The sequence below is a fragment of the Monodelphis domestica genome, chromosome 1 (genome assembly GCF_027887165.1).
Source record: "Monodelphis domestica isolate mMonDom1 chromosome 1, mMonDom1.pri, whole genome shotgun sequence".
Lineage (NCBI taxonomy): Eukaryota > Metazoa > Chordata > Mammalia > Didelphimorphia > Didelphidae > Monodelphis > Monodelphis domestica.
The window spans coordinates 557,206,666-557,232,599 of NC_077227.1; the positions used below are offsets into that span (position 1 = coordinate 557,206,666).

At 36.4% G+C, this 25,934-nt stretch overlaps 1 protein-coding gene across 5 annotated transcripts in view; it reads left to right on the forward strand.

Moving 5' to 3' along the window:
• DLGAP2 (DLG associated protein 2) overlaps positions 1–25,934 on the forward strand; it is a 1,318,656-nt gene that overhangs the window by 1,128,148 nt on the left and 164,574 nt on the right. The window lies entirely within an intron of this gene.

Consider the following 25,934-nt stretch of genomic DNA (forward strand, 5'->3'; position numbering starts at 1 on the left):
ACCGATCTCAAACGATAAGCAAATAAGGCGCCGAAATTCAAAACGATCAACAGCACAGACCTTGGGAACCCTCCTCCTGGACCTGGACCCGGTTCAAAAGGTACGGCTCCCCTTAAAAGCCAGAACCCGAGATCCCTCGGACCTCAGGGGTAGGAGCGCAGAGTCCAAGGCTCCCGGAAGCCGCAGCCCGGAGGGGCTCAGAGAGCAGAACCCTCAGGGCCTTCTACAGTCCCGGTGAAAGTTACTGCCTGGGGCTTCCGCTGCAGAGAGCTGGTCGAAACAACAGCAACCCTCAGGGCAGGCAAGACAGCCTCACGGGCTGGATCCTGCTATCCAAGTCTCAGTGAAAGTCCTTGCCCGGAGCTTGGGAAAGCTGCAGCCCATCCCCCCGCAGGCCGACGAAACAGCCTCACGGCCAGCGATTCTGAAGGCAACTTCCGGAAAGCGAGCCGGGGGAGAGTGTGGCCTCGTGGTCCGACCCTTCCATTCCAGTTCCAGTGAGGCATATTCAGTTTAACCCAGGGAAAGCTCATAGAACCATCTGCCCAGGACTGCCTCTGAACACCAGACAGAGACAAGAAAAACTAATCCTCCACATTCAGAAATGGCAAACTCCACAGAACCACAGAAGCCCCAAAATACCAAGAAAAATAAGAAGAAAGGGGCGACTTTGGACACATTCTATGGAGCCAAAATACAAAATACAGAGCAGACAGAAGATAATATAAAAGAAAATGCTCCAAAACCTTCCAAAGGAAATGGAAACTCTCCACAAACCTATGAAGAATTTGAATCAGAAATGACCAAAAAGATGGAAGCCTTCTGGGAGGAAAAGTTGGAAATAATGCAAAAGAAATTCACGCATCTACAAAACCAGTTTGACCAAACTGTAAAAGAAAACCAGGCTTTAAAGGCCAGAATCAGGCAGCTGGAAGACAACGATCGTGTAAAAGAGCAAGAATCAATAAAGCAAAGCCAAAATACCAAGAAATTAGAAGAGAACATAAAATATCTCACCGACAAGGTGATAGATCTGGAAAATAGGGGGAGAAGGGATAATTTAAGAATAATTGGACTCCCAGAAAAGCCAGAAATAAACACCAAACTGGACATGGTGATACAAGATATAATCAAAGAAAATTGCCCAGAGATTCTAGAACAAGGGGGCAATACAGCCACTGACAGAGCTCACAGAACACCTTCTACACTAAACCCCCAAAAGACAACTCCCAGGAATGTAATTGCCAAATTCCAAAGCTATCAAACAAAAGAAAAAATCCTACAGGAAGCCAGAAAAAGACAATTTACATATAAAGGAATGCCAATCAGGGTCACCCAAGACCTTGCAAGTTCTACTCTGAATGATCGTAAGGCATGGAACATGATCTTCAGAAAGGCAAGAGAGCTGGGTCTCCAACCAAGAATCAGCTACCCAGCAAAACTGACTATATACTTCCAAGGGAAAGTATGGGCATTCAACAAAATAGAAGACTTCCAACTTTTTGCAAAGAAAAGACCAGAGCTCTGTGGAAAGTTTGATACCGAAAATCAAAGAGCAAGGAATACCTGAAAAGGTAAATATTAAGGAAAGGGGAAAATGTTATCTTCTTCTTTTACTCAAACTCTCTTCTATAAGGACTACATTTATATCAACCTATGTATACTAACATGTGGGGAAAATGTAATGTATAAACAGGGGGTAAAGAAAGACCAAATAGAATAATCATTCTCACACAAAGATTCACATGGGAAGGGGAGGGGAAGAAAACTCCTATAAGAAGGAGAGGAAGAGGGGGGGGGGGTTACTTAAACCTCAATCTCAGGGAAATCAGCTCTGAGAGGGAAAAACATCCAGATCCATTGGGATCTTGAATTCTATCTTACCCAACAAGGGTAAGGAGAAGGGAAAACCAAGGGGGGGAGGGGGAGAGGGAGAACAAAAAGGGAGGGAAAGAGAGGGGGGAGGGGGAGGGAACAAAAAGGGAGGGACTAAAAAGGGAAACATCAAGGGAGGGGACAAGGGGGACTGTTTCAAAGTAAATCACTGGACTAAAAGGTAGAGCTGAAGAAGAAAAGGTTAGAATTAGGGAAGGCAATCAAAATGCCAGGGAGTCCACAAATGACAATCATAACTTTGAACGTGAATGGGATGAACTCACCCATAAAACGTAGACGAATAGCAGAATGGATTAGAATCCAAAACCCTACCATATGTTGTCTTCAAGAAACACACATGAGGCGGGTTGACACCCACAAGGTCAGAATTAAAGGATGGAGTAAGACCTTCTGGGCTTCAACTGATAGAAAGAAGGCAGGAGTGGTAATCATGATATCTGATAAAGCCAATGCAAAAATAGACCTGATCAAAAGGGATAGGGAAGGTAATTATATTTTGTTAAAAGGGACTATAGACAATGAGGAAATATCATTAATCAATATGTATGCACCAAATAATATAGCACCCAAATTTCTAATGGAGAAACTAGGAGAATTGAAGGAAGAAATAGACAATAAAACCATACTAGTGGGAGACTTAAACCAACCATTATCAAATTTAGATAAATCAAATCAAAAAATAAATAAGAAAGAGGTAAAAGAAGTGAATGAAATCTTAGAAAAATTAAAATTAATAGACATATGGAGAAAAATAAATAGGGATAAAAAGGAATACACCTTCTTCTCAGCACCACATGGCACATTCACAAAAATTGACCATACATTAGGTCACAGAAACATAGCACACAAATGCAGAAAAGCAGAAATAATGAATGCAGCCTTCTCAGATCACAAGGCAATAAAAATAATGATTAGTAATGGTACATGGAAAACCAAATCTAAAACCAATTGGAAATTAAACAATATGATACTCCAAAACCGTTTAGTTAAAGAAGAAATCATAGAAACAATTAATAATTTCATCAAGGAAAATGACAATGGCGAAACATCCTTTCAAACCTTTTGGGATGCAGCCAAAGCGGTAATCAGAGGTAAATTCATATCCCTGAATGCTTATATTAACAAACAAGGGAGAGCAGAGATCAATCAATTGGAAATGCAAATGAAAAAACTGGAAAGCGATCAAATTAAAAACCCCCAGCAGAAAACCAAATTAGAAATCCTAAAAATTAAGGGAGAAATTAATAAAATCGAAAGTGAAAAAACTATTGATTTAATAAATGAGACAAGAAGCTGGTACTTTGAAAAAACAAACAAAATAGACAAGGTACTGGTCAATCTAGTTAAAAAAAGGAAGGAAGAAAAGCAAATTCACAGCATTAAAGATGAAAAGGGGGACAGCACCTCCAATGAGGAGGAAATTAAGGCAATCATTAGAAATTACTTTGCCCAATTATATGGCAATAAATACACCAATTTAGGAGAAATGGATGAATATATACAAAAATACAAACTGCCTAGACTAACAGAAGAGGAAATAGAATTCCTAAATAATCCCATATCAGAAATTGAAATCCAACAAGCCATCAAAGAACTTCCTAAGAAAAAGTCCCCAGGGCCTGATGGATTCACCTGTGAATTCTATCAAACATTCAGAGAACAGTTAATCCCAATACTATACAAACTATTTGACATAATAAGCAAAGAGGGAGTTCTACCAAACTCCTTTTATGACACAAACATGGTACTGATTCCAAAACCAGGCAGGTCAAAAACAGAGAAAGAAAACTATAGGCCAATCTCCCTAATGAATATAGATGCAAAAATCTTAAATAGGATACTAGCAAAAAGACTCCAGCAAGTGATCAGAAGGATCATTCACCATGATCAAGTAGGATTCATACCAGGGATGCAGGGCTGGTTCAACATTAGGAAAACCATCCACATAATTGACCACATCAACAAGCAAACTAGCAAGAATCACATGATTATTTCAATAGATGCAGAAAAAGCCTTTGATAAAATACAACACCCATTCCTATTAAAAACACTAGAAAGCATAGGAATAGAAGGGTCATTCCTAAAAATAATAAACAGTATATATCTAAAACCAACAGCTAATATCATCTGCAATGGGGATAAACTAGATGCATTCCCAATAAGATCAGGAGTGAAACAAGGATGCCCATTATCACCTCTACTATTTGACATTGTACTAGAAACACTAGCAGTAGCAATTAGAGAAGATAAAGGAATTGAAGGCATCAAAATAGGCAAGGAGGAGACCAAGTTATCACTCTTTGCGGATGACATGATGGTCTACTTAAAGAATCCTAGAGATTCAACCAAAAAGCTAATTGAAATAATCAACAACTTTAGCAAAGTTGCAGGATACAAAATAAACCCACATAAATCATCAGCTTTTCTATATATCTCCAACACAGCTCAGCAGCAAGAACTAGAAAGAGAAATCCCATTCAAAATCACCTTAGACAAAATAAAATACCTAGGAATCTACCTCCCAAGACAAACACAGGAACTATATGAACACAACTACAAAACACTTGCCACACAACTAAAACTAGACTTGAACAAATGGAAAAACATTAACTGCTCATGGATAGGACGAGCCAATATAATAAAAATGACCATCCTACCCAAACTTATTTATCTATTTAGTGCCATACCCATTGAACTACCAAAATACTTCTTCACTGATTTAGAAAAAACCATAACAAAGTTCATTTGGAAGAACAAAAGATCAAGGATATCCAGGGAAATAATGAAAAAAAACACATGTGATGGGGGCCTTGCAGTCCCTGACCTAAAACTATATTACAAAGCAGCAGTCATCAAAACAATTTGGTACTGGCTAAGAAACAGAAAGGAAGATCAGTGGAATAGACTGGGGGAAAGCGACCTCAGCAAGACAGTATATGATAAACCCAAAGATCCCAGCTTTTGGGACAAAAATCCACTATTCGATAAAAACTGCTGGGAAAATTGGAAGACAGTGTGGGAGAGACTAGGAATAGATCAACACCTCACACCCTACACCAAGATAAATTCAAAATGGGTGAGTGACTTAAACATAAAGAAGGAAACCATAAGTAAATTGGGTAAACACAGAATAGTATACATGTCAGACCTTTGGGAGGGGAAAGGCTTTAAAACCAAGCAAGATATAGAAAGAATCACAAAATGTAAAATAAATAATTTTGACTACATCAAACTAAAAAGCTTTTGTACAAACAAAACCAATATAACTAAAATCAGAAGGGAAACAACAAATTGGGAAAAAATCTTCATAGAAACCTCTGATAAAGGTTTAATTACTCATATTTATAAAGAACTAAATCAATTGTACAAAAAATCAAGCCATTCTCCAATTGATAAATGGGCAAGGGAAATGGATAGGCAGTTCTCAGATAAAGAAATCAAAACTATTAACAAGCACATGAAGAAGTGTTCTACATCTCTTATAATCAGAGAGATGCAAATCAAAACAACTCTGAGGTATCACCTCACACCTAGCAGATTGGCTAACATAACAGCAAAGGAAAGTAATGAATGCTGGAGGGGATGTGGCAAAATAGGGACATTAATTCATTGCTGGTGGAGCTGTGAACTGATCCAACCATTCTGGAGGGCAATTTGGAACTATGCCCAAAGGGTGCTAAAAGAATATCTACCCTTTGACCCAGCCATAGCACTGCTGGGTCTGTACCCCAAAGAGATAATGGACACAAAGACTTGTACAAAAATATTCATAGCTGCGCTCTTTGTGGTGGCCCAAAACTGGAAAATGAGGGGATGCCCATCAATTGGGGAATGGCTGAACAAACTGTGGTATATGTTGGTGATGGAGTACTATTGTGCTAAAAGGAATAATAAGGTGGAGAAGTTCCATGGAGACTGGAACAACCTCCAGGAAGTGATGCAGAGCGAGAGGAGCAGAACCAGGAGAACATTGTACACAGAGACAAACACACTGTGGTATCATCGAACGTAATGGACTTCTCCATTGGTGGTGGTGTAATGTCCCTGAACAACTTGCAGGGATCCAGGAGAAAAAAACACCATTCATAAGCAAAGGATAAACTATGGGAGTGGAAACACCGAGAAAAAGCAACTGCCTGAATACAGAGGTTGAGGGGACATGACAGAGGAGAGACTCTAAATGAACACTCTAATGCAAATACTATCAACAAAGCAATGGGTTCAAATCAAGAAAACATCTAATGCCCAGTGGACTTACGCGTTGGCTATGGGGGTTGGGGGGGGGGGAGGAAAAGAAAATGATCTATGTCTTTAACGAATAATGCTTGGGAATGATCAAATAAAATATATTAAAAAAAAAAGTTTTTAAAAAATTTTTCAACAATACAAGCACATATGTCTAGGTATTCTGTGTTTTCTGAAAAGAATATGTACTTTTTTGCTATGGCTAATGTCTACTTCATTGGTTACAGTGTTGTCTATTTTCCATCTACACCAAAACACAGAATTAGTAGAGCCTTTATTTGAGAAGTTTTGTTTGGGTAGAAATGTACAAACTTGAACAATTCTTTGCTGGTATGTTTGTCATGATTGAGTCATTCCATTTGTTCTATCACAGAATATTTTCTTGGGGAAAAATTAAAGTATTAAGATGACTTAAATGTCTTAGAACTAATCAAGAGATTCATATAATGAGAAACAAATGGCTTCTCCCCTGTGGATACATGAAATCCAAAAATTCAATATAAAACAGTGCACCAAAAGTTGAAGGGAGACACTAAGTTTGGCTAAGCCATGATATTGCCCTCATGAGGTTTCTATTCTAGCAAAGGAAAAGATTCATTAGCCTGAACACACTACAGTACATGATAATAGGGAACATTTATTTAGTATTAACATAAAGCTCTAAGGTTCCCAAAGCCCTTTATTTACATTTTGTCTTAGAATGTCTCACATTAGTGAGAGGCAAAGAGAGTGATGTGTGAAATCTCAGAATTTTACTAGATATATGTGAAAAAAGCATTTGGAAATTTGGAAAACATATTAATAGTCTTAATTTCAATTCCCAAAGTGAAACAGCTACAACTGATAATCTATAAGGACATTGTTCCTTCAAAACAGACTGAATTGGTTGGGGGGGGGCATATTGTCAAACTGAAATAGAAAAGCTTAGCATTTAGATAGATAGAATAGCTGAGTTTAGGATTTTGTTATGGGGGGCGAGGGTAAGAGTATATTTCAGATAGCAAAGGGTTAATAAGATAGAAAGATGAAATTATTATTAAGGTAAGTACCATTGAAAAATGCAAGTTCCATTTTTTTCTAATGAAAGGGGGGATTGTCATAGAGACATGGAGAGAGGTTTTAAAGGACAAACCAGGATGTAAGAGTCAAGGCTGGGGACCTGTCTTTCAATCAAGGAGAAGGTTCCAAATGAAATGTTCCCCAGAGTGGCAGTTGGGGGTTTCTGGACACAGAGGAGAAGAAGCAGAAACTGGGCTTTGACTTTGGTTTTAGCTCTGGCAGTTGAACTGGCCAGGAGAAACTGAAAAATTGGTGACTTGGTCTGTCTCTGAGAGTTGAGCTGGCCAGGAGAAACTGAGAGATTTTGGACTTTGTTTTCTCTCTGGGGTTAAACTGAGAGACCTTGCTGACTTTGTGAAGAAGAAGAAAGAAGATTTTAAACAGTTTCTGTCTTCCATCTCTCTAACTGTCTTAGAGTCACAGTTTGTGACTGGACTACTTTCTCAAACCCTCAAATTCTTCATTATAGATTAGGGAAATCTTCATCCCTCTTACCTCAGTTTTCTATCCTGTTATCCCAATAAACCCCTTGACTTGAAAAAGGAAAAGAAAGGAGTATCTTTATAATTTACTCAAGGGGGAAGGGAAGAAGCCAAAGGCTTCAAGAAGATCTAGGAGGTGAGGGAGGCAAGGAAGGAGAGGGTTGGAGAAGGGAGGGAGTGAAAGGGAGGAGGAGGTTAGAAAGATATACTGATCCATCAGTCATCAGTAAGGATCAGTAGGCAAACCCCAGAACATTCCCCAGAGCAGTTCCCCTGTGTGGCAGCATCCCTGTACTAGCATCCCTCAGCATTTCTCATTCCTACCTCCATTACAACCAAGCAGTTTCAGGAACCCCTCTAGCAGTTCTCCCTAGTCACAGCCAGCCAGAGCATAGTCATTTAGAGCAACAAGAAAGTTTCCTCAGTTTGTTCTCTATTTCAAAACGTAGAAGTTATGATTATATTCAGAAAGAATAATTCATTTCATGTTCTAGACAAATTTTTGACAAATTTAAATTTACAAAATGCTAAAAGACATGAAATCTTGGTGATTTCGGGGAGGGGGGAAGCCATGTTAAAAAGAGAAGTTAGTTAGGCATTATTAAAAAGGATTCATTCTAATTGGTACCCTTGAGGAATTAATATTGTGCGATCATAATCTTCCTTATCATACAACAATGGTGGTTCTGTGCCCTTAGACACAATGGCAAGTGCTTTATAAAAGAAAGGACAGTGAGATTCCATATCACCGTAGAGGTAAGGAGGACATTTCCCATAAACTTTTAGAAGACTGTTGGTTTATTTATTATGTAACCTATTGTATAGCCTAATTTTCTAAATGTTTCTTTTCTACTCTATAGTTAATACTCGGAAAACTTTGAATCCCTTCCCAGTCTTGCTCTGACCCACAGAGCTCAGGTTAGAACTCTATTTCTAAGCTAGAAAATGTACACAGGATAATTGCAGGTTCCCTAATTAATAGTGATAATAGCTTGTATTTATCATAGAATCACTAAATGTGAGTTGGAATAATTATTGATGATATTTATATAGAACTTTAAAGTTGTCAAACATCTCCTTAATTTGGAAAAGATCTCAGAAGACATCTACACCAACAACTAATGGATCACGAATCTTCTCTACAATATCCTCTACAAGTGGTAGTCCAACCTTCATTTAAAATCTCTACAACCTATTCCACTTTGGGACAAATATAATTGATAAGAAAATTTTCCCAAAACAAAACCTCTATGTTCATCTTTGAAAGTTTCAACCATTATTTCTTCATCTTTCCACTGGGGCCAAGCCAAATACACCTAATCTCCCAAGTGGCAGTTCTTAAATATTTAAAGGCACTTGTATTACCTAGCAAACTGCCTCTTCTTCAAGTTAAATATTCTGAATTCTTTCAAGTGATCCTCATATATAAGGGTCTTGGGGCCTTTCTCTATCATGACTATACTCATTTGAAGACTTCCCATTAAATGGGGTTTACAAAACATTTCTTTCACAATGCAATAATGTAGAATCAAAGATACCCAAAATTTGGAAGGACTACTTCACTACCTACTTCATCAAATATTCCTCCACAATATACCTCTCATTTCACAGCTAAAGAAGCTGAGGACAACAAAGGTGAAATAATTTACCTAATTTCACTAATAATAAATACTGGAATAGGAATTAAAATCCACCTTTTGACTCCAAATCCAACTCTTTCTAGTATACCATGCTTATTCCTCCATGAACTTGGATAGTTGGGGAGCTGACAGTGGTTAACATTAATCAATGATGCTTATTCCTCAAAATATATTTCATATAGCAGAATTTTCAATAAAGTAGAGTATACAGTTGCCTACATAATATATGACATTGTATATATAATGAAAAATATAAGTTCTACTCTAAAGTAACTTAGAATTTTAATGAGTAGTAGGAAAGACAAGTGCAACACATATTCAAACTATGATTCAAGGATGTCTAGTTAAGTTCAAATGAGAGATATGGTCAATGTGATGAAGAATTTGAAAAAGAAGATAAAACTTTCACTGAGGTGTTCAAGGAAGGCTTCATGGAGACAGTACATCTCATCTGTGCTTTTAAAGAAAAGAAGGACTTCAATAATGATAGAAAAGTAGTCTATTTCAGGCATGGAGAGAAACAATAGGGAGAGAATAAGCATTTATATATACCCTGCTATGAGTCAGGTAAGCACTTTTTACAATTACCATGTCATTTATGTTTACAACATCATTGTGAGATAGGTCCTGTCATCCTCATTTTATGGTTGAGGAAACTGAGGCAGAATGGTCAAATGACTTGCCAAAGGTTAAACAGTTAGTAAATAGCTGAGGCTTGATTTGAAGTCAGGTCTTCCTGACTCCAGGACCCAAACCCTACCCATTGTACCTATAGTAGCTACCTGGTATGCCCAGTGATGGGGAAATGGAATGAGCAAAGACTATAGATAAGACATGCCAGAATGATGATGAGGAATGATAGACCTCTTTGACTAAGACACTGAAACATGAAGGGGAGAGAAGTGAAATAAACCTGGAAAATTAAGCAAGAAAGTTTATGAGGATCTTAAAGTCAAAACTAGGGATTTATATCCTGTTCACTTGCTTGCAAGGAACATCTGCAGACTTTTGAGAAGAAAAGTGATACCAAAAAAGCCCACAAATGTATCAGTTTATCAGTAAGATCATTTTGTCAGTATAGTACAAGGTATCTTGCAAAGGTGATAAATGTCAGCATGATATACAGTTAGGAAGCTATTATAAAACTATAAAGTTGAAGAAAGTGATTGAGATAGAAATGAAAGGAAATGTGAGAGATAAGGCTGAGAAAGAAACAATAGAACTAAGCAATGAAAAAGGGAGAAAAGGGAAAAGTTCAAAATGACTTTGAAGCTTTGAATTTGGATGACCCAAAGGATGATGGTGCCATCAGCAGAAACAGAGAAATTTAGAGAATGGATAAGTATGGCAGTGGTGAGTAGGAAAGATAAATTCTATTTTGTCCATGTTGAATATGAGACACTGGCAGGACATTTAGGGGAAGATATGCAACTAGTAGTTAGAAATACAGGACTAGAGTTCTGGGGTGAAGATATATGTTAGATATATATTTGACTATAATTTAGACAGGGATGATATTAAAGCAATAAATTAGTTTATTGGATTAACAGCCAGCCATTACACTGTATCCTGAGGGAATGGGCCACAGAACAAAAAAAAATCTTTAAATGAGAAAAAAAGTAGGAAGAAAAAGTTCCAAAAATTGATCAGATCTGAGAATGAATAAGGCATAGTAGTGTAACCTTTCGCATTCAGGGAGGACCGTCTCCTTGGGATATAGTGGAAGATAAAGAAACTTACCTAAGAAGAGGTTGGGAAATTCCCAGAACTCTTTAAATTCATAATCAGTATTTTATTAGATACACTAGTCATTTTCATAGTGATCTCATTTAGTCTTCACTTATTATTGTTTTTCCTGAATGCCACCAAATGGTTAAATATTAATAAATTCAAAGTTTATAAGATTTAGGACTCAAAGGAACCTCAGTGAATGTCTATGTAGTCAACTAACTAAAATTGACAACTGTGGAAACTGAAACTCAGAATGTTGAAGTAACTTGCCTAAGGTCATGGATTAACTACCATTTCTTCTTCCCAACAAGAATCTCTTTGTATTAACCCTTTATTTATTCTTTTTTAAAGAGTGACTTGAAATTTTGTAGTGAATATTTTAAGACTTATGCCACATGACCCATGATGTAAGTAGAGTGAGCATTTTATAGATGATACAACTAAGGCTCAAAGGGTTAAATTATTTGTTCAATCATTTTTTAATCATGTCCAACTCTTCATGACCCCATTTGGGGTATTAGCAAAGATAGTGGATTAGTTTGCAATTTCCTTCTCTAGTTCATGTTACACATGAGGAAACTGAGGCAAACAGGAGGGAACTGAGGAAAACGAGTGAAGTGACTTGCCCAGGGTCACATAGCTACTGAGACTAGCTCTGAACTCAGATCTTCTTGACTATAGTCCTGCTACTTTATCTACTGGACTACCTGGCTGCAAAATTATTTCTCCAAAGTTATTCACCTGTAAGTATTAGAGCCACGATTCAAATTCAGATCTCCAGTTTTCCTGTAAAAAATCCTTTCCAGTATACACCAAAATACCACAAACCATTAAAATTTAGTGCACAATTAGAACCTACTCTAGATTATTAGCCATGGGGCATGAAAGGAAAGGATTGCTCTAAGAAATATAATGAAGGAAATTACATCTCTACATCTTGAAGAAGAGGAGAAAGTAAATGGCATTACTGTGAACCAGAACCAAAGGTGGTAGCTACAGTTGGTCCTTTTCAGTCCCTAAAAATAGTGACAAAATTCACTAGTAGTAATTGACATTCATTCTTCCAGTTATTCACAGTTGCATTGAGATAAGAAGGTGTGAGAATCACTTAAATTAACTTAATTTTCAATGATGACAAAAAATTAAGCAACATGACTGCCTGCATTTAAGAGTTTAGCTTTGTATTCCACTTAGAGGGTTTTAGAAAAGAAATTGAAAGCTCCAAAATCCTATTTAAGATAGAATGTTAAATAATCTGATTTAGCAGTGTACTAAATATTTATTCACTTTTACACTATGAAACTACCAGCAGGAGCTGATTTACAAAATCTTTTAAGATGCAGTGATTCAGATGATAAGAAATAAAAGATTTTTAAAAAAATGCATCTCAAAGGGCTTTATTTTCTAGTGATATGCATAAACATGTACTACTAGTATTAATGGTATTTAAAATGCAAATCAAATGGCAAAACATACTAATTATATTTCATTGGATTCTTATTTTTGACCCATTGAGCCACTGAAAACTGATATGAAACTATTTTAATATATAATGCTATAGAATGGTCAGGATATGCACTACTTTCAAAATCGGTGCCCTAAAGATTGGTGGTAGAGTGCCATTCCTAAAAGTTGTAAAGACTTACCTTCCTGAGTTCAAATCTGGCCACGATTCTTACTAGCTATTCAACCCTGGGCAAATTTGCCCTATTTGCCTCATTTACTTATCTGTAAAATGAACAAGAGAAGAAAAGGCTAAACTGCCCTAGTCTCTCAGTCAAGAAAAACTCAAATGGGGTCACAGAAAGAGTTGGGCAAGATTGAACAACAAAAACAAGGTCCTAAAAGACTGTATCTTTAATTGGCTATCATCAATCTTTCTTTGGGAAGATTATAATGTAATGAGGCCTGCTGTGAAGGAAATATCCTAGATTCCAACAGAAGTCTTGTTTCAAGTTTATTTCTTGGAACATTGCCACAACTACTGATTTTGCTGAAAAACCATCTTGTCTTCCTGCTGCTGAAATGTGAGAGGGGAAGAAACCTCAGCATTTTCATTAATAATTATAATATGTTTTCTAATTGGACTTCTACAGAGTCATTGCTTGAATCATTTTCTGGAATGAAATGCTGTAATTGAAATTTTCTCAAGTAATCCATACAGTACCTGGTAATGTGCCTACTCTTTATCTTCCAAAGAATAGTTTTCAGCTGGATAAATAGGCTAGACTGACTCTCTTCAATACGAAGTTCTAGAGAGTTATTCAAAATTAATTAAATGGTGAAACACTTTGAAGGAGTCATAAAAATAGTGAGAGTGAGAGAATCACAGAATCTGAGAATCTGGAAGAACTTCAGAATCCATCTTGCCTCATCTATTTTTCTGAGATGAATTAAGTAGAAGGTAGGAAAAGTATGTACATTGGTGGTTATGAGTGTAAAAGTTAAAGTTAAATCTCAATAATAATATTATATTTTAAGAAATTTATTAATTATCATAAAAAATCAAGGAATAAAGAAGTTACAAAATAAAGACCATGTGCCCATGGCTGGTTAGTCATTTTTTAGTCAACTCTGCTCACCACCATCAATGCTGACATCAGACAGAGGGAGCCTCTAAAGCCCACGCCCTTTATCCTCTGTCTACAGAAAGTATGTAATGACATGAAGTCAGTGGGCTCTTGAGATAAGTAGTTCTTTTTTAAGGGTAACAGATTTTCAACCATACATTCCCCCCTGAGACCCACAGGAGACTAGTCTTTCCAGTGAGTCTTATAAACATACCAACTTTGAAATTACAATAATTTGAGGATAATAGGAAAAGAGAACAAAACCAATAATTGCTAGGTGCATTGACAAAAGCTAGTAAGGGGGCAGTCCCCTTTTGGCTTAAGAGTATACATTCAAATTAAATGTTCAATCAACCTTCAGTTCAATCAACCACAACAAAAGTTCATTCTAGATCTTGATGTAACTTGTGGTCTGTGAAGGCATCTTCATGGTGCCTTCTAAGAAGAGTTCATTTTCTGGATTTGGAGAGCTAGCATGTTTCTTAACCTAAAATTACTCTCAAAAAGAATTTAAAATTTTCAATTTAAAATAATAATAATAATACATTCCTCCCTGAAGAGGATGTTGAAAAACACAGGGATCCCTTAGAGATGCATGGCTAAGTTATGAGGTATATGAATCAATTGGCAAGAGAAATAAAAATATTTTTAAAAATACAAATTAAAAAATAAGTTCAGGATGAAATATAGATTATCAAAGTCTTATGTGTAAAAATTCTAAGTAAAGGAAAAGTAAAGCCATAAGAGGTCCTTGAATCAGGGCCCAATTAAAATGATTTAAGCAATTATGCATTTACCCAATCAGTAGCCAAGACTATAGAAAGATTGCCACAACATGAAAGACAGAAAAAGGACTAGATTATAGGAGCCAGTCCAGGTAGGAGTCAAATTTGAGATACTTGGTAGAATGTGGGACAAGGAAGGCCTGCCTTTAACACATGTTAAACAGCCACAGCATTGAACCCCAAACAAGTTCAAGTCCTCTTGTCTTGGCTAAAAATTTTCATGAATCCCATTGGGATTGATTGGTCTCTTTGACCTTGTGCTTGATAGGCACTACGCAGTTTAGCTTTGTGCTTCTTTGGCACTGTGCAATGATTCTTTTTGTATTTTCTTGTCCTGGAATCAGACAGAATCATTAAGCAAAGTCCCATAATTCTTTTTTAAACAACCAGTGGCATCATTTTTATAGTCTCAAGCTTTTGGAGCATTCATTGACATTATAGCAAATATATTTTAAACTTATATTACTACAAAATCAAAAAAAGTTAAAGAAAATCTTCTCAATGCTGGTGACACGTGCTTCAAATACAAAATGGAGAGAAAAAATAAAACTCAAATAGTATATTGCACATGCTAGCAAAAACAATAATAAAAGAGTTTTAGAAACCAAAAATATATAGCTTACAATCATTGATGCTCTGTCAGCTAAGGAAACATAGAATACAAAGGTTTCTCACCAAAAATGAGATCCATTTCCTCTTTAAACCTGACCATGATCCACTGTGAATACAAACAAATGATTTTCACAAGGTAACAGTTTTTTATAAAGAACAATAGTACAACATGTAATGCACATTCAAAAAGTATCAAAATCCCCAAAATTATAATAGCCCATTTAATGACAATAGCAAACAAACCATATATATATATATATATATATATATATATTTCTGTATGACAAAAAAACAAACCTATGAACCGATGTATATTTGTCACAATTTTTATAGACAGAGCAAATTTTTCAACCTTGGCAAGTATATTTTTAAACAACAAAAAACTTATTTGGATCTAGAACATCACCAAGAAATCTAGATTGTTCTGGTGGAAGTAAATTAAACTGAAGAATTTTGCAGGAGTCATTTTTGGCTTCCTGATTCATAGAAATATATTGGTAGGAACATTTCTTTGTTTCTCTACCTTTAATACAACATTCTTTAAAATATGGATAGAAAGGGCCCAGCTGGGTAGCTCGGTGGATTGAGATCTAGGCCTAGGAGGTCCTAGGTTCAAATCTGGCATCAGACACTTCCCAGCTGTGTGATCCTGGGCAAGTCACTTGACCCCCATTGCCTAGCCCTTACCACTCTTCTGCCTTGGAACCAATATTCAGTATTGATTCCAAGATGGAAGGTAAGGGTTTTTATAAGAAAAAAAAATTAATATGAATATAAAAAAACTCATCCATTCAGAAACCACTAGTTAATTAAAATTATGTCTGAAGACCCCTTAACATTATGATTAAATTCTTAGTTTATTAAATTCTCTAAAGGCTGTTAGCCAGGTTGAGTCCATCCATCATCTATGTGACAATTAACAAATGGAAAATGAAAAAAAGGCTGTTTATGGGCTTTTACAATATTTTACAATATTTTGTTCAGTAGTCATAAGGGAAAGGTAACAGAATATATCTAATAGTTAAAACACAGTAGATTAAAATGATTCAGTGTAACAGAACAGTATTGAATACATTTAACATATGAACTTAAAACAACAAAATTAGATAAGCAAAATACAAGAAGATGCAGAGACTTTCATTTTTAAAAAATGAAGTCTGAAAAGGTTTAAAATTTCACCTCCAGACCCTTTAAAGTTCCTTTTTCCAAAACTCAGATCCCTATTGTCAGCACTGTGGTATCTCCCATAGTGAGGGAGTACATGGGTTTTAGGAATCTCAAACTGGGTAGGCCCAAATGGCAAAGGGTTGTAGGGGGATGAATTTCTCCCCCTGAATATCAGGCAAGATAATTGAAAAGATCAGTGGTAGAAAGAAAAAAACATCCTAAAGCTGAAGACTGTTTGAAATAGGTAATGCGGTGCTCTTTCATAAAATACACCATGATTGTAATCAATTTCCTGTTTGGAAGAGTCTTTTCCTTCTCCCCATCCCCACTGAGGTAAAATGCTAGTTTCCCCAGAAGGAGTTAGAAGGCTAATCATTGCCTAAGGAAAAAGACACTGCATGGTTTCTTTTGTTTTGTTTTTACCATATGCCCTGAGAAGCAATTCCAAGGACTCCTAGCTTCTTGGTGGCAGCAATCAAACCAGCAGGAGCTGCAACAGCGATCAGAGTCAGTGGAGGCTGATTTAGGATCAGTGCTGGAGTTCAAGAGGTGTATTTCTGGAGGTCAGGGGCTGGGGCTGGGTGAGCAATCTGGGTCTTGAAGATCAGGAGTAAGCAGTATCAGCAGCATCAGAGTCAGCAGTAAGGAGGAAAAAGGAGTGAAGGACTCAAGCAGTTGAACAAGAGAAGCAGTTTATTTCTTCATCACCAAGAGTCCCTCCCCCCAACACATTAAAAATAATCTGGCTAGTAGGGAGAGCAAGCAACCAGGCAAAAAGCAGGAAAAGAAAAACACAGCAGGTCCAAAGAGAGTTTGAGTTTGAGAGGGTGGGTGGGGTGGACAAAAAGCCTTGGCAGGAGAAATGTGGCTTAAAAAATTTTATCTAGGCTATCTTAAAAATTTTAGAGGTACTTCTCTGACTAGTGGTTGCCATCAGTAAAATTTAATCTCTAATAATAAAAATATTATAGCTTAGGAGGTTTTAGTTTTGCTGTCTTTCTCTCTTTTATTCCCCTCTTCTTTCTAACTATTGTAGTTTCCTCTTAGAAGATGAAATTTTGTATGTACCTGCAGTTAAAAAAATTTTATGATTATGTTTAGTGATCAATTGGGGAGACTAGTCCCCCAATCATCATCAGGGGTTATTGTGAATTTTAGATTTACTCCACGCTGCTTAGTCTAGCAATCAGGAATGTATACACCCCTACTTAAGGATTAAGTGTTGAGAAGGATGACCTTTGACAGACATGTTCTAGCAAAGTGACAAATAAAAAACAACTGACAGACCCCCCCTGGGCTGTCCTAAGTCAAGCTTAAGCTACCATTGGTGCATGTGAGACGCAGGAAGTGATATTAAAAAAACGATCTATATATTTCACATCACTTCCTCTCTCCGACCTCTTTTTACAAAGAGGTGGCTCTGGCTCTTTTTTTGGTGGCAAAGGCATGGAGCTCGGTACTTCTTTCTCTCAGAGACTTGGGTTTGACTATTAGTGTGGCTCTTGACAGTTTTTGCTGTCTTGTCATCTTGGCTGGGTCAGGTGAGGTGTCTTCCCTGAGCTCTCTCAGAGTTTAGACTGATTCCTTTTTTTCCTTTACCTTTCCTAAAATGCTATCCTCCTAGGAGACCCCTCATCTTGGAGAAGGCCTCATGGCTGGAAGGTCTTTGAACTTCCCTGGCTCAGGCTAGGCTGGAAAAATCTTATACCCTTTTCCCTCTCTCTTCTTCTTAATTCCTTCCCTCTATATTAATTAAACCACCATAAAATTCCCAAACTGACTTGAGTATTTTTATTGGGATTTAATTAAATCCCTAGTGACCATAGTATAATATATTAGTAAAAAAACAAACAAAAAAAAAGACACCTAAATTTACCCCTTATCATTGTCAGCTGACTTGGAAGATTTTTTTGTTGAATTGGAAACTTTGAGAAAAACTAGAACTCATGAGTTCCAGTTGGGTTTTGTTTGTTTGTTTGTTTGCTTTTGCTTATCTGTGTGTAACAGTATTTTTTTACACAAAGTAGGCAGGTAGCAAATGATTGTCAAATGAATGAGTAAATGAATGAATGAATGAATGAATGAATATTTAACTCAAGTACAAATAATGTTAAAGTTTTTAAAATAAGCTTTATTGATATTTTTTTGTTTTTACATCACCTAAATTTCCTCCTGTGTTCCTCCTCTCTTCCCTCCCAGAAAGTCATCCCATATAACAAGGATTTTATTTTTTAAAAGAGGAATAAAAGAACAAAGTTCAGTATATCCTACTATATGCCAGGTGCTGTGCTAAGAACACATAAAAGGGGAGTTAAAAAGAGAGTCAGGAGCAAGATTGCAAAGTCAAAATAGTCTGAAGAATGAGGGAAGGTCTCTGGGTCTTTCACCAAAAAGGAAGTTCTGTGAAGAACCCACCAATGGAAGAAGGGGTGAGGGAAAAGGAAGCTGAAGCATAGAGACAAAGACCAGAAAATAAAAGATGGCTGGTCTGGGTCCTTCTCCAAAATGGAGTTGTGGTGAAGAACTCATCAGTGGAAGAAGAGACCTATAAGAGTAGAGGGAATTGATGCATTATAGCACAAAAAGAAGAAAGAATATAGGCTCTTGAGGCTCTTTTGGATTCACATTCTACCTTATATTTATTGAATACATATCATATCCCAAACTTCACATACCCCAAGAGAATTCAAACTACTTGAAGACAAAGAATATTTTATTTCTGTGTCTTTATCCCTAGACTTAGCAAAGTGCTTTGCCCATACTAGTGTTAAACAAATGTTTGGTGAATTCAATTCAACAAACATTTATTACATACTTATTATGTGCAGTGCCTTTGGGATAAGAGAGAAAACAAAAAGTTTCTGCTCTAATCAGTAAAGGAAGGAAGAAAGGAAGGAAGGAAGGAGGGAGCAAGGGAGGGAGGGAGTGGAGGGAGGAAGGAAGGAATGAAGGGATGCAGAGAGGCAAGAAGAGAGGAATGGAGGGAAAGAGGGAAGGAGGGAGGGAGAAAAGAAAGCAGGAAGGAAGGTCTTCTTGACTGTATATTATGTCCAATACTCTATCCAGTGAACAACTTAGCTACCTCTGAAGATAGACGTTCTTCACCTTGTTTGTATTACAGATTTCTTTGGCATTCTGCTGACATCTATTAATTCCTTCTCAAAATACTTTAAAATGCACAATATAAAATATATGAGATTACAAAGAAATGCCAATTACATTAAAATATATTTATCAAAGTATTTTAAAAATAAGTCAATGGGCCCCAGATTAAGAATATCTGTTTTTTTCTAAGATAATCCTTACATTCATGTAACATGGAAATGATTAAATAAAAATATATTATTTGTCTGTCAATCATATTATCTATATTGCTTCAGTAAGATAAAAGATTGAAAACAGTTACATAGAATAGAGCAGCCTTTTAAAGGGAAAGATTATGTAATTGTTTTCATAATAAAATATTAAATTTACTAATTCCCATATATATACTTTATTACATCAATATCAGGATTTAATAGATGAATAACATGACCTTTCTGAGGAAATCAAATTTAATTAAAATTGACTAGATACTTACTCACTTGAAACTAATGTAATAATAAAGATAATAAATAGTTCTCTAGGAATCAATAATACCTAGAATAACCATTACATGAAGAATACTACAGGAACATAAAAAGGAAAGAAAACTCTCCTCTTAAGAAATTCAAAATCTAATAGAGGAGAAAAGTTAGATACAGATCTATTCACACTCAAGCACACACATGTATACAAAGAGAGAGAGTTAGCACATAAAAATTGCTAGTAGTCCTTGTATAGAGCTAAAGGAAACATCAGTTACCTAGGATTAGCACAGTGGTCTTTGAGTAGGTGAGCTATTTTGGAGGATAACAACTTGGATCGGTAAAAAAAAAAAGATAGGTGTGTCATATTTTGTCCTAATTTTTCTCATTTCACTGCAATTAAATTGTACACATTTCCAGGTTTCTTTGAAACTATCCCCTATGTCATTTCTTAATCCCTTAAATTCACACACCAAAATGTGTTTAGTCATTCCACAATTTATGGGCATTCTCTTAGTTTTCAGTTCTTTTCCACCACAAAAAGGGCTGCAATAAATATTTTAGATATTAATCTTTCCTTCTGTCTTATATTTATTTGGGATGGTCTACTATTAGTGGTATTGCTACATCAAAGTTTTAGTAATTTCTAGGGCATAGTTCCAAATTATTCTACAAAATGACTATACTAATCATAGCTTCACTAACTTTTCTTAAAGTGTCTATTTTTCTGCATTTATCATTTTCATTTTTCTTTTTGTTGTCAGTTTTGACAACACAAAAGATTTAAGAATTTTAATCAGTGATCAGATAGTAACCATGATTCAAAAGGACTAATCATAAAGAACACTGCCTAACTCTTGACAAAGAGGCAATGGAATAAATATGTAGAATAAAACCCATTTTTTGACATTGCGAATCTGGCCACTTGACTCAGACCACAGGCTTGACTAGGCATGTTTATTGAAAAGGGTTTTTGTTTTTCCCCCAGTGGGTTAGGTGAGGTGAGAGAGAGAGAGAAACTGAAATTTTGTTAAGTGAAAATTTTAAATTAAAAATAAAAAAGTATGCAGTATGGTACAGGTCCCAGTATGTCCTGTATGAATTTAGTGGTGAGAAAAATGAATGGAGTTCTATGTCAGTTTTCTTGGCCAAACTGGAGTATTTGAATAAAGGGGTGGAAATTTTGAATAATAGAGAATAGTTAGAAGGATAGACCTAGATAGGGAGTAATTGGTGAAGAGCAAGATAAAATTATTAATTGAATGGTAAAAGGTCAATATTGTAGTATTTGGTATGGGCATAGATTTAAGAGTTTGGGAGGTTAATGAGAACTTTAGGAGCAGAAGAACATGGATTATTATGCTTAAAAAATTATTAGAGATGGGGGGAGTTGGGCAGCTCAGTGGATGGAAAGCCAGGCCTAGAGATGGGAGGTCCTGGGTTCAAATCTGGTCTCAGACACTTCCTAGCTGTGCAACACTGGGCAAGTCACTTAGCCCACATTGCCTAGTCCTTACTGCACTTCTGCCTTGGAACCAATACATAGCAATTTATTCTAAGATGGAAGGTAAGAGTTTTAAATTTTTTTAATAAAAAAATTATTAGAGTTTAGCTAGAGGTGTCAAGTCTGTGGCCCACTATGCTCCAAAGGACAGACTAAGCCAGATTAAGGTATAACTGGGAAATAAATAACAAAATAAATAAAAATTCAATAAGACATACATAAGATTTCTTTTCAAAACATGTTTTGTAACCTACAGGGATTCTTAAAAATGGTTTAGTGACCCTATTTCTACTTCAGTTTGATCTAATACACCTTTCTCCTCTCATTTTACAGATAAGTCAATTTGGTCCCAAAGACAAAGTCACACAAATAGCAAGTGACAAAAATTAGGTCCTCTGACTCAGAGTCCAATTTTCTTTCTACTACAATTGGAGTAGTTTAGAACCTGAGTTAGAGTTACATGCTAAAAGTTCCAATGCATGAAAAAAACATGTCCTGGTAGGGAAATGATTGATTAATAGAAAAAAAAAGAGAGAGAAATAAGAGAAAAAAACACATCTGTATAGCATTCTTATGTTTTAAATTATGTTTTTAAAAAACCTCTCTATTCCATATTTCTCTCCATTTGTACATAAAGGTAACTGACTTAAGAAAAACATTTAAGTGACATTCCAGAACCATGATGTTTCTGGATAAAAATGTAATTTGATTCCCACTGATTCCACTTAAGAAAGGTTTTTGTTCTCCTTAGCACTATGGGAATCTGCGCAATGATCTGGAAAGCCTGGCAGATAGGAAATTTCCATTTCATATTGCTCTGGGGGTGCCGAAGTTTCAGCATCTCTCAGGATTGTCAAATGCTCTGGGGAATAAATATGGCAGTCATTTTCAGAGTTCTGATTCACAGATGTCATTGTCACAAATGCAGGAAAAGTGTACTCTCTTCCAGAAACTCTGGCTTTATGATGGGACCAAGAATTTGGTTGACTCCTTAAGTTTCTTTTTTTATGTTTGGAAAATTTTATTTAATTAATTAATTTAGATTATTTTGCCATGGTTACATGATTCATGTTCTTTACCTCTCCTCACCTCAGCCCCCCTCCCATACCCAATGCAGAATTCCACCAGGTTTTACATGTGTCATTGATCAAGACCTATTTGCATATTATTGATATTTACACTAGTGTGATCATTTAAAGTCTATATCCCTAATCATATCCCCATCAACCCATGTGATCAAGCAGTTGTTTTTTTTTCTCACTACTTAAGTTTCAAGAATTAAAAAATGATAGGGCAAAAAATGCCTATTAATTTCTAAATAAAGCCATATGTCCATGGAGAAAAATTAGTCTTCCCTCACCCTACATATCCAATAAATAGCCAAATCTTAACTTTTCTGTTTCCATAAGTTCTCTCACCTATGTTCTCTTCCCTTTACTTTGCCAGCCACCTTATTACTTTATACACTCATTACATCTAGTCTGGACTAATAAAATAGCCTTCGTCTTGGTCCCTCTACAACAAATCTACCTCTATTCTATCCTTCACTTAGGTGCCACAGTAATTTTCCTAAGGATCAGGTCTGAGCATGTCACCCTCCTGTCTCCTAATCAATAAACTTCAATGGCTTTTTTGTTTGGTTGGTTTTAGAGAGTGATTAAATATTTATTATATCTTTCCTTATTTTTGATTTATAGACTAATTTGCCTCAAGACAGTCTTGCAAATCTGGATCATGATCATATTCCAACCTTCTTTCATACATACATGGCTGAAATTACATTTTGGAGAAATGAACCAAAGAAACTTAAATCTCATGTTAAAAACATGCACTATAGGCATCATAGTTAAAAATAAAACCAGATAGTTAATAGAAGACTATATCAAAGGTCAAATATAAACTGACATTTAAAGCTCCTTACAATCAATTTGGCTTCTTCCTACCTTTCCATTTTTCTTCCACATTTCTCATAGGATCATAGACTTTAGGAACACAGATCTGGGGCTATAAGGGACATTAGCAGTCATCTCCAACCCTCTAATTTGCTCCCAAGCACAAACTCTACAATCCAGCCATACTGACCTGCATGTTCTACACACACAGTACACCATCTCTCATGACTCTGCCTTTGTACTGGCTCTTCCCTCATGCCTGGATTACTCTCCTTCACCTCTGCCTCTTGGAATCCTTCATGTCTTTTAAGTCTCTACTCAAGTTCCATTTTCTAAATACGCTTTTCTGATCACCTGAGTATGCTGCTTCATTTTTCCCAGGCAAGGATATCTACTTTTTTCTTCTGATTCTGCCCCGCTGATTTCTCAGATCTCCTTATGTCCCTGTGCTAGTTGGGGCTAGTAATAAGGCTCACATGCTGTTTTCACTCAGTCTGTGGGCTTATAGCAAAAGATGAGGTCTCAGCACTGTAGCCATGAATTCAAAAATTATCCAATAAAATAATAACACTGTTTTTAAATAAATGAAAAGAATATTTTCAAATACCACAGTTTTAAAAACCTCTGCCATTTTAATGAGGTTATTCAGTTAGCAAGCATATTAACCCATTGCTAAGTGCCAGGCTCTGTGCTAAGCATTAGAGATACAGAGAAAAGCAAAATCACATCTTGTGACTCCAAGGAGGTCACATTCAAATAGAAGGCAACATTTAAACAATGATGCACTATCCATCTATCTATCTATCCTTCCATCTATCAATCTATTTCTCTATATTTATACCTCTCTCTGTCTTTGCCTATCTCTTTATCTCTCTATATTGCTATCTCTGTCTCTCTGTATACACACATGACTATGCTGAAATGAACTTTCCTCTGCAATTCAATATGTCTCATCTTCATTTGCTGTTGAAATTTTGTTATTATTTCTTTGAATATTTTTACTCTAACCCTAACCATCAACAGAAACTACCAACTGAATGTAGCCCCTAGATTGTTATGAAGATGACAGATGCTTAAAAATAGATGCCATTCTAGAATCCATTAGGTGCTGACATTTTAAAACATTTGTCCTTCTGGGTGTCTTTGGAGGGATTTCTGGGTCAAAGGATCTAGAAAAAGTTGGAGTTATAGCACATCAGTTGGCAAGCTGAAGAGTTGGAGAGATTTTTTTTATTCTTGGGGCTATGTAGGCAGTAAATAGTTGAGCCCTGGACCAAGTGTCCAGGTGTATACTCACCTTCCCTTGTTTTAAGAGACATTGACAGTCTGTAGCTCCTGGGGCTCTTGCTATGTTAGTCAAATAAAGTGGACCACAAGCTTCTCCTGAGAGATTTGTAAAATAATGGCTACTAAGCTAAGGCAATTTTCTCCTTGAAACATTTTTTTCTTTCTTCTGCCTTTCTGCTTCTCCCCCCATCAAGGAAGGAAATAACTCCCATTACCTTCCCAACTCCTCCAAATTTTGTCTCTCCCTCCTTTCCATAAGGAGGTACTGTAGGAATTTAAATCAGGAATTGTCAAATTAGCTACCTAAGTATTATTGCTGTTCAGTCATATGCAGTAGTGCCCAATTCTTTATAACCCCATTTGGGATTTTACTTGCAAAGATATTGGAGTGGCTTGCCAATTCCTTCTCTAGCTCATTTTAGAGGTGATGAAACGGAGGCAAACAGGGTTAAGTGACTTGTTTAACAGAGTCTGAGGCCACATTTGAACTCAAGAAAATGAGTCTTCCTGACACCAGGCCTCATTCCATCAACTAACATAATCATTAACTACTTTCAATATAGACAATCTGGTTCTACTTTCCATTGTCACAGGTGGATATGAGGATATTTCTTCCTCTGCCCAGATCTAAACCTTACCCATTGCTAGCATATCTAATAAGAATAAGCAGCTATTCCCTTTTCTTTAATATAAAGGACTAAAACAATAGTAAGAAAATGACAGTGAGGAAAAAGGAGGGGAACAATTCATTTTGGTTAGAAAGCATCCATCAGTTATCCTACTGACTTTGGAGAATAAATTGGTTTTTCCTGATTTATATTCATCCCCTTCATAGGAAGGAAAGGGAGATCCATTTCTATAGTGAAGGAAACTTCAAAAGAAGTAAAGGGTAACTGCTTTCTTCTCTTGTGGGAAATGAGAAGGAAAGGAGAATAGAGGGGAAAGGCAAAATGACTGCCTTGTCTCATTAACCATTACTCTGGGAAGTATGTCAGAATTAACTCAGGTTCCACTTTTGTTCACTCAACTAAACAAGAGTAAGAGCAGTAACAACAGAGATTATAGCATATACTATGTTAGAGAAAGAAAGGTGAGCAAAGTTCTCACATGGAGACCTAGCATGATGTTTGACTCTTGCCTAACTTAAATAGCCCCAAGATGGATAATCAGCTCTAGTTCTCCCACTAACTCCTAGCTCCTCCCCGAAATATCCTCTCAAATACTCCCCAAAGTACAGGTCAAAAACTTGTCAACTGGTAGACCCTAGGATAATGTCTGTTCAAACATTTCTCATCCCTATTTACAACCTAAGAACTATAGTAGCTATTTATTTTGATACCCGATACACATTGGGAGCTTGTAAAAAAACATCGAACTGCTCTGAAATATTCAAGGCATACAGCACCAATGTGATTGCTTAGGCATTTTCAGTGATTTTTGAAAGATTGCCAAGGACAGGAGATTTACTACCAGTTTATGGACAGGCAAATGTTATCCT